Source organism: Macaca thibetana, chromosome Y, assembly GCF_024542745.1.
Source record: "Macaca thibetana thibetana isolate TM-01 chromosome Y, ASM2454274v1, whole genome shotgun sequence".
Lineage (NCBI taxonomy): Eukaryota > Metazoa > Chordata > Mammalia > Primates > Cercopithecidae > Macaca > Macaca thibetana.
Genome location: NC_065599.1, coordinates 3,687,295 through 3,696,851, shown reverse-complemented (window position 1 = coordinate 3,696,851; position 9,557 = coordinate 3,687,295). Strand labels below are relative to the sequence as shown.

At 47.1% G+C, this 9,557-nt stretch overlaps 1 non-coding gene across 1 annotated transcript; it reads right to left on the bottom strand.

Moving 5' to 3' along the window:
- Positions 1–7,058: 7,058 nt before the first annotated feature.
- LOC126947242 (U7 small nuclear RNA) lies at positions 7,059–7,120 on the bottom strand. Its single transcript, XR_007722977.1, has one exon. It is a non-coding gene; the product is annotated as a U7 small nuclear RNA (small nuclear RNA).
- Positions 7,121–9,557: the final 2,437 nt, after the last annotated feature.

Sequence of the window (9,557 nt, the reverse complement as noted above, 5' to 3'; positions counted from 1 at the left end):
ACTTGAACCTGGGAGCTGGAGGTTGCAGTGAGCCCAGATGGTGCCACTGCACTCCAGCCTGGGTGACAAGAGCAAAAACTCCATCAAAAATAAAAATTAAAAAAATGTAGAAGTGGATGATACAATGCCAGGAAATTTGGAAATATAGTCGTCTCTGGGTATCCATGGGGGCTTGGTTCCAGGACCTCCCAAGGATACCAACATCTGAGGATGCCTAAGCCCCTGATGTAAAATGCCAAAGTGTTTGCATGTAACCTAAGAACATCCTCTGGGCCAGGCACGGTGTCTCACACCTGTTATCCCAGCACTTTGGGAGGCCGAGGTGGGCGGATCACAAGGTCAGGAGATTGAAACCATCCTGGCTAACACAGTGAAACCTCATCTCTACTAAAAATATATATTAAAAAAATTAGCTGGGTGTGGTGGTGGGTGCTTGTAGTCCCAGCTACTTGGGAGGCTGAGGCAGGAGAATGGTGTGAACCCCGGAGGCAGAGAATGCAGTGAGCCAAGATCACACCACTGTACTCCAGACTAGACAGCAGAAAGAGACTCCATCTCAAAAAAAAAAAAAGAAAAAAAATATCCTCTGATATCCTTTAAATCATCTCTAAGTTGCTAATAATATCCAATACCCTGTAAATATTATTTCAACCATTATACTTTATTGTTTAGGGAACAATGACAAAAAAGTGTCTGTACATGTTCAGTGCAGATGCACATTTTTCCCCAAATACTTTTAATCTGTGCTTGGTTGAACCTGCAGAGGTGGAACCCGTGCCTATGGAGGCCAACTGTGTGCATGTGAGTTGGAGTTTGTTTAGTCACTTTCTTAAGCTGGAACTTCTGAATTCACATTCTTGTTTAATTTTCACTGATTATGCTCTGTCATGAAAGCTTCCCAAATGGTCAGATTGAGTGTGCAAATGCTAGAGATACCTAGTGATGTAGCCAGGTATGTGACAATAACAGCGTTCAGGTTTTCCTATTTTCAGTATATTTTATTTTCAAAAGTAAGCAGTCAGTTTCAATTAGAAAGGCAAGATCACCCTAGCAGTAAAAAAGAAAGAGTCAAGGAGTACTTTGATAATGTTGTGGGGTTTCTGTCTTCTACAGATAGGAAAATGGAGTGGGAAAAGTGTAAAAACAGGAATGTGAAATTCTCATTTCAGTATTAAGAGGGAAACAGACCAGGTGGGAGCTGTGGGCAGTTATGGACCATGGACCCTGACAGGTTTCTTGGTAGGAGCAAATGAGGGGCCAACGGGTACTGAAACCAGAGAGATTTATTGTTGACTTGTAATCTCTGCAGATGTAGAATGCCAGTGACTGGCATGTACTCCCTTGATAAAAATGCACCTCTAGCTTGGTGCAGTACCTTTGTCTGTAATCCCAGCACTGAAAGGCTGAGGAGGGGAGGATCTCTTGAGCCCATGAGTTTGAGACCAGCCTGGCCAGCATGGAGAGCCCCATCTATACAGGAAAAAAAAAAAAAAAAAAAAAAGGATGCACCTCTAATTCTGTAACCCAGCAACTCCTGGAAGATCACTGCTCTGAGGCTGTGATTCTCATGTCTTTGTAGGCCAATGATGGAGGGTTGGGGAAGACCCAGGCAGCCCCTCCTTCAGGACAAGGGCGAAAGTTCTGGAATTCTTTTTGTTTGTTTGTTTGTTTTTAACAAGGTCTCAGTCTGTCACCCAGGCTGGAGTGCAGTGGCACAATCTCAGCTCACTGCAGCCTTGACCTCCCAGAATCAGGTGATTCTCCCAACTCAGCCTCCTGAGTAGCTGGGACTACAGGTGTGTGCCATCACATGCAGCTAAGTTTTTTTGTATTTTTAGTAGAGTCGAGTTTTGTTTTTGTTTTTTTTCTTTTTCTTTTTGGGATGGAGTCTTGCTATGTCACCCTGGCTAGAGTGCAGTGGTACAATGTTGACCCTCTGCAACCTCTGCCTCCTGGGTTCAAGCGATTCTCCTGCCTTAGCCTCTTGAGTAGCTGGGATTACAGGGACACACCACTATGTCTGGCTAATTTTTGTATTTTTTCAGTAGAGATGGGGTTTCACCATGTTGGCCAGGCTGGTCTCGAACTCCTGACATTGTGATCCACCCACCTCACCCTCCCAAAATGCTGGGATTACAGGCTTGAGCCACCCGCTCCTGGCCTGAGATTTGCTTTTTTACTGCTAGACTGATCTTGCCTTGCTGATTGAAACTGATCACTTACTTTTGAAAACAAAATATACTAAAAATAGAAAAACCTGAATGTTGTTATTGTCACAAGGCTAGCTAGATCACTAGATATCTCCAGCATTTGCACACTCACTCAATCTGACCATTTAGGAAGCCTTCATGAAAGAGCATAGTAAGCGAGAATGAGACAAGAGGACCCATTTCCACAACGATTTTAATCTGTGCATCTGTCCCAGACATAGGGATTCCTCGTATCATCTTGGAAACATTGCCAATGGTAGTTCTGACTTGGAAACACGTGTCTGTCACGTGACACCCTCTAAGCCTGTGCCTGCCTCTATTTCTTCTGGTAGTGCTCTGTACTCTGTGGGAATGACAGCAGTGGGGCTGTCCACCACGCCAGACCTGTCTTTTTTTCGTTTTTGAGACAGAGTCTCATTCTGTCGCCTAGGCTGGACAAATCTGCATTTTTTGATGATCAGCAAAGACTTTTTTCCCCTTTACTTCCAACTAGCTAAGAAGCTGTGAAATTTTAAAGGTTGCCTTTAAAAGAACAACCTTAGACTGGGCACAGTGGGTGACACCTGTAATCTCAGCACTTTGGGAGGCCAAGGTGGGTAGATCAACTGAGGTCAGGCATTCAAGACCAGCCTGACCAACATGGAGAAACCCCGTCTCTACTAAAAATACAAAAATTAGCCAGGCGTGGTGGCACATGGCTGTAATCCCAGCTACTCAGGAGACTGAGGCAAGAGAATCTCTTGAACCCAGGAGGTGGAGGTTGCGGTGAACCAGGATCGTACCACTGCACTCCAGCCTGGGTGACAGAGCGAGAATCCATCTCAAAAAAAAAAAAAAAAAAAAAAAAAAAGAATGCTGGGTGTAGGTACCTCACATCTGTAATCCCAGCATTTTGGGAGGCCAATTTGGGTGGATCACCTGAGGTCAGGAGTTCAAGACCAGCCTGGCCAACATCATGAAACCCTGTCTCTACTAAAAATACAAAAATTAGCTGGGGATGATGGTGTGTGACTGTTATTCCAGCTACTCGAGAGGCGGAGACAGGAGAATTGCTTGAAACCAGCAAGCAGAGGTTGCAGTGAGCTGAGATCATGCCACTGCACTCCAGCTTGTACAACAGAGCAAGACACTGTCTCAAACAAGCAAACAAACAAATAAACAAACAAACGTCAATACACTTTAGAAACCTTCTCTTGTTGTTAGGGCATTTATTATGGAGTGTACATCTTCTCTTGTGGCATCCCCTCCCTTCAGGTTTGGGCCTGGGGAGTTGGTTCACCAGCAGTGAGGAGGCAGGGCCCACAGTGTCCCACCTTGTTTCCACTTAGGCCTGGTGGTGGCGCCTGTGGTCCCAGGCACTCAGGAGGCTGAGGTGGGAGGATCGCTTGAACCCCGAAGGTCAAGGTTGCAGTGAGCTGAGATACTGCCACTGTGCTCCAGCTTGGGTGACAGAGTGAGAACTTATCTCAAAAACAAAAAAACAAAAAAACAAAAAAAACATGGTTTTTGCAAAAGCTGTTGAATTAGTTTGTGTGGAAGGTTTTTTGTTTTTGGTTTTTTGTTTTTTTTTTGACAGGGTCTCACTGTCACCCAGGCTGGAGTGCAGTGGTGTGATCTTGGCTCACTTCAGGGTCAACTTTCTAGGCTCAGGTGATTCTCCTATCTCAGCTTCCTAAGTATGGGATTACAGTAGGCGTGCACCACCAAGCCCGGCTAATTTATGGATAATTTTTTTTTCTAGTTTTTGAGTTGGAGTTTTGCTCTCATTGCCTAGGCTGGAGTACAATGTCATAATCTCAGCTCACTGCAACCTCTGCCTCATGGGTTCAAGCGATTCTCTTGCCTCAGCCTCCCTAGTAGGTGGGAGTACAGGCTCCTGCCACTGCACCCTGCTATTTTTTGTAGTTTTACTGCACCCTGCTAATTTTTGTAGTTTTAGTAGAGACGGGGTTTCACAATGTTGGCCAGACTGGTCTCAAACTCCTGATTACATGTCATGGTTGGTGGTGACCTCTACCATGTCCCATGGGGACACTAAGCAGGTGCTGGTGCCTGTTCAACCAGTAGCACAAGATTCATGCACATGGTTCAGCCAAGTGGAGGCTGCTAAGCCCCATGCCTATTGTGCCATTAGATGTTCTGGGCCCTTGATCCCTTGCAGAGCTCTGTGCTTTTCCAGAACCACGTAAACCCCATAGTCAGTTGGTGGCAGTGCATGAGCTGCCTTTCATGTGTGTCACAAACACTCCCTCTGTGGTCCTGGTGCAGTGGGTCGTGCATGTAGTCCTAGCACCTGGGGGCGCTAAGGCAGAGGGAGTGCTTGAGCCCAGGAGTAGGAGATCAGCCTGGGGAACAGTGAGATGCTGTTTCCACAAAAAAAATTTTTATTTAATTAATTAATTTATTTTTTGAGACAGCATCTCACTTTGTCACTGAAGCTGTAGTGCGTCGCACAATCTCAGCTCACTGCAACCTCCATCTTCCCAGTTCAAGTGATTCTCCTGCCTCAGCCTCCCAAGTAGCTGGGATCACAGGCTTTGTATTTTTAGTAGAGACGGGGTTTCTCCATGTTGGCCATGCTGATCTCGAACTCATAACCTCAGGCTATCTACCCACCTCAGCCTCCCAAAATGTCGGGATTACAGGTATGAGCCACCGGGCCTGACTTGCAAAAAATTTTTAAAAGTAGCTGGATGTGGTGCCACATGCCTGTATAGTCCCAGGTACAGCTACTTAAGAGGCTGAGGTGAGAGGATGGCTTGAGCCCAGGAGTTTGAGGCTGCAATGAGCTATCATGGCACCCACTGCACGCCAACCTGTGTGACCTAACGAAACCTTACCTCTAAAATAAAAAAAAAGATTCTGACACCCCAAGTGGTTAGTGTCACATTGTCTACTGCTGTCCAGATGCAGAGCACTTCCTGCAGCTTGGCACCAGGGTCCCAAAGGGCACACTGCTGCTCAGCAACCCCCAGCTGTGGGAAGATGCTGTTGGCCAAGACAGTAGCCAGAGAGGCTCAGGTGCCTTTCCTGGCATTGGCCGGCCCAGAGTTCACGGAGGTCACTGGAGGTAGGTGCTGTGGTTGGGGGCTGTAAGTGGGTTTGGCTGACCACTTGACTCTTTTCACATGTCCTTCCTCTGGCAGCTGGACTGAAATGGAAACAGGTGGGTGGGGGAGTAGAGAAAGAAAGCAAGATCTGGGTTAGAATAGTTATTTTGTCTGTGGAGCACATAATGTTTGCTTCGAAGCCACTCTCACTTGTGGCCTGGGGGCCAGAAAGTTGCATGTGAACCCTGAGTGGTTGCCAGGGGCCCCAGGGAGCAGCTGCCATGTGTCTATTTGCAGGGAACGGGGCTGGTAGCTTGTCCTTGGTGTAAAACTTTGGCCTGGGCACAGGAAGAGGCTTTGTTTTTTATTATCTGTCCATTTCCTGGTTCTCTCTGTGTCCCCAAAGGCCTTGGCGCTGCCTGTGTGTGGAACCTCTCCAAGGAAGCCCGAGCCCCCTGCGTCGTCTACATTGATGAAATCGACGCAATGGGCAATAAGCACTCCACCTCCGTGTCCAGCTTCTCCGACATGGAGGAGAAGCAGACACTTAACCATCTTCTGGTAGAAATGGACGGTCAGTGTCTGCTTGCCTCGCATCCCCATTGCACCATCAGAGAAGGTTTTCTGATGTCTTTCAGAAGAGTCATTTTCTAGATGGATTAAAACTGCTTATATATATTGCTCCAGCATCTTAAACTAATGCTTGTGAGACATGATTTTTCTTTAGTCCGTGTATCTGTTGCCCCTGCACCTGCAGGGTGAGAGATGATATGAGAGCACGGCACTCCTTTCTAGCAGTTAATAACTAGAGAACAGTTGGTGGAAGAACTGTCATCATCATGCTGCACTCAAGAAACATAGCTTTTAGGAGGAGTGTGGTGCTCACGCCTGTAATCCCAGCGCTTTGAGATGCCAAGGCAGACAGATCACTTGAGGTCAGGAGTTCAAGACCAGCCTGACCAACATGGTGAAACCCCATCTCTACTAAAAATACAAAAATTAGCTGGGCATGGTGGCTGGCACCTGTAATCCCAGCTACTGGGAAGGCTGAGGCAAGAGAATCACTTGAACCCGGGAGGCAGAGGTTGTGGTGAGCCGAGATTGTACAACTGCACTCCGCCTGAGTGACAGAGCAAGACTCCATCTCAAGGAAAAAAAAAAAGATAAAAGAAAAAAATACAGCTTTTAGACCCAGCACAGTGGCTCATACCTGTAATCTAGCACTTTGGGAGGCCAAGGTGGACAGATCACCAGAGGTCAGGATTTCATGATGAGCCTGGCCAACATGGTAAAACCTCATCTCTACAAAAATACAAAAACCAGATGGGCATGATGGCGGGTGCCTGTAATCCCAGCTACTCTGGAGAATCCATCTCAAACAAATGAACAAACGACAACAACAACAACAAAACAGCTTTTAATTTAAAAAAGTCAAGGCAACAGTAAAAAAAAAAAAAGTAGGAATAGAAGTGGTATATCAGATGTAACTTTTTTTGTGTGAGACTGAGTCTCACTCTTGTTGCCAGGCAGTGGCACGATCTCAGCTCACTGCAACCTCCACTTCCTGGGTTCAAGCAATTCTCCTGCTTCAGCCTTCCGAGTAGTTGGGATTACAGACACATGCCACCACACCTGTCTAATTTTTGTATTTTTCGTAGAGACAGTGTTTCACCATGTTGGCCACAGTGGTCTCGAACTCCTGACCTGTGGCGATCCACCTGCCTTAGCCTCCCAAAGTGTTGAGATTACAGGCGTGAGCCACAAAGCCCAGTCTTCTTTTACATTATTACTGTTTTTTAGGGGCTTTCCAGCAAAACCCAGAAAGCCTGCTAGACAGATTCTGGAAGAGCTGTGCCACTTAAGTTTTTAGGTCTGTAATGAGTGTGTCTGCCTATGCCACCACATCTATCTGTGCCCCCTGGAGAGGGTGTACACTGGTTAGAGGGCCTTGAGCAAAAGAGTATCGGGGCACTGCACTGTGGTGATGGAGGCACCCCATATGTGACCCCTTGAAAATGACTTCTGGTCTGGCTTTGACTTTTTTTTTTTTTAAAAGGGAGCTGACCCAAGAAAGGTGACATGGAATTATTTTTCTTCTGAGCTACTTTTGCGATATATTTTTTTTATGTGGATTTTGTTGTGATAAAATATACAGATAGCCCAGCTTGATGGTGCATGCCTATGTCCCCAGCTTTTTGGGAGACTGAGGCAGAAGGAGTGCTGGAGCCCGAGCTAGGGAGTATACTATGATGGTCTTGCCTGTGAACAGCCTCTGAACTACAGCATGGGTAACACAGAGAGACCCTGTCTCTAAAAAACAATTAAAAAATACATTCACATAAAATTTACCATTTTAATCATTCTGAAGCTCATTGTCATTAAGTACATTTGCATTATTGAGTAACCACCACCATCATGTGTCTCCAGAACTTTCAATCCAAACAGAAAACCTGTCCCCATTCAACCCTCCCCATTCTCCATCCCCAGCCCCTTGCAATGTGTGTCCTGCTATCTGCCTCTAAGTTTGACTGCTGTAGGGACCTCACAGAAGTGGAGTCCTACGGTGTATGTCCCTTGCTGTCTGCCTTCTGTCACACACATAACATCTTCAGGGGCCATCTGTGCTGGGCACGCATCAGGATTTCCTTTCTCTTTGAGGCTGAATGATGCTGCCTTGTATGTAGGGGCCGCGTCTTGTTTATTCACCTGTCGGTGGACACGTGGGTTGTTGTGAATCAGGCTGCATTTACATGGGTACAAGCATCTTTTCAAGTATCTGCTTTATAAGATTTAGTTTTAATTGTAATCAGAATTTTAGGTGTTGTAGATGAGGGAGAATTTTTTCCCCACGGGTTCTGGCTCCAAAAAAACCAACCATTCACTTGCCATTTTCTTTGTTGCCTGTGACTTGCTGCTTGGAGTCGTGTGTCTTAGCGCATGCACAGTCCAGTTTTGACGGTACTCAGCTAAGGGTGGAACTTGCTTCACCTCTCATTGTGAAATAATTTCAGACTTACAAAAGCGTTGCCATGGTAGTCAGAGTGTTCTTTGATGCTTTCCTGCACGCTCCCTGAAAGCTTACTATGATGTACATGGTCTGCTGGTTCGGACCAGGCCACACTGTTCGTGACTGCCTCACAGACCCTTCCATCCACTTTCGCCCCCTGACATGGATGTTCAGTCTTCTTGGCCTCTTCCCATCCAGTGTCATTTCTTGGTTTCATTTTCTGAGACTGGGTCTTGCTGTGTTGCCCAGGTTGGTCTTGAACTCCCTGGCTCAACCAACCTTCCTGCCTCAGTCTCCTGAGTAGCTGGAATTGCAGGCAGGCTCCACTATTTCTCAGTGTTTGTCTTTGGTGACTGTGACACTTGGTACAGTCCAGTGACATTCAGAAATGTCCTCTCTGGAACTGTGACATGTCCTCAGGGTCAGGTTGAGCAGTGCATTTGGCTGGATCGGTGCAGCAGTGCTGTGGTGCACCTTGCAGTTTACAGCGTCACTGCACCTGTTGCTGGTGGTGGACTCTGCTGAGGGCTTTGGCCTTGTGCATGCACCTCTTCTGGGTGCCCCATGTTCCCTGTGCTGGTGCCCGTCTCGTCTGGGTGCCCAGTGTTCCTGTCTCCTTCTGGGCTGCTGGAAGTCAGATGGACTGATGCCCACAAAAGTGCTCTGTAGGCTCTTTACGATCCTAGGGTAGAAGATGAAAGTGAGATTCCCCACAGTGTCCAGGACACAGCAGCATGGCTGCAGTGTTTGCAGAGAATGTGTCACACCTCTCCTGATATTGGTGCCCTGTGTCTCCAGTCTGAACAACACACTTGTTCAGGAACCAACGCATGAGCAACTGAGACCTGAACAGCTGCCTTTGGCACACAGAGCAAGTGGTCCTGGGAGTATTCATAGAACAGAGTGTCTTCAGACATTTGAGGTGAGCAGTTCAGATTCTATGATGTCTGAGGTGTCACTGAGGAGAGACATCTCCTCAGAGATGGGTTCTCAGGGGATCCAGGGACCCCACCGCCTCTGCTGGGGGAGCTAGCTTTGCACCTCAAGCAGGGATCAGCATGCCTTTTAGATGACTCTGGAGCCCTCAGGCTCGCTACATTGCTTCTCTGTGGAGTATCTTTATGTGGCCTGTTTGGTGCTGTGAGGCCTTCAGTGTGGCTCTGATGGTTGCTTCTGGAGGCTGCTCAAGGATGGGTGGGTGCTTTGAGTTTTGAAGAAATTTGCAGGACACCTTGGGTTCTGGCCACAGAGTCTTAGGACTCTACAGGTTGGGCGAGGTGGGTGGCTGCA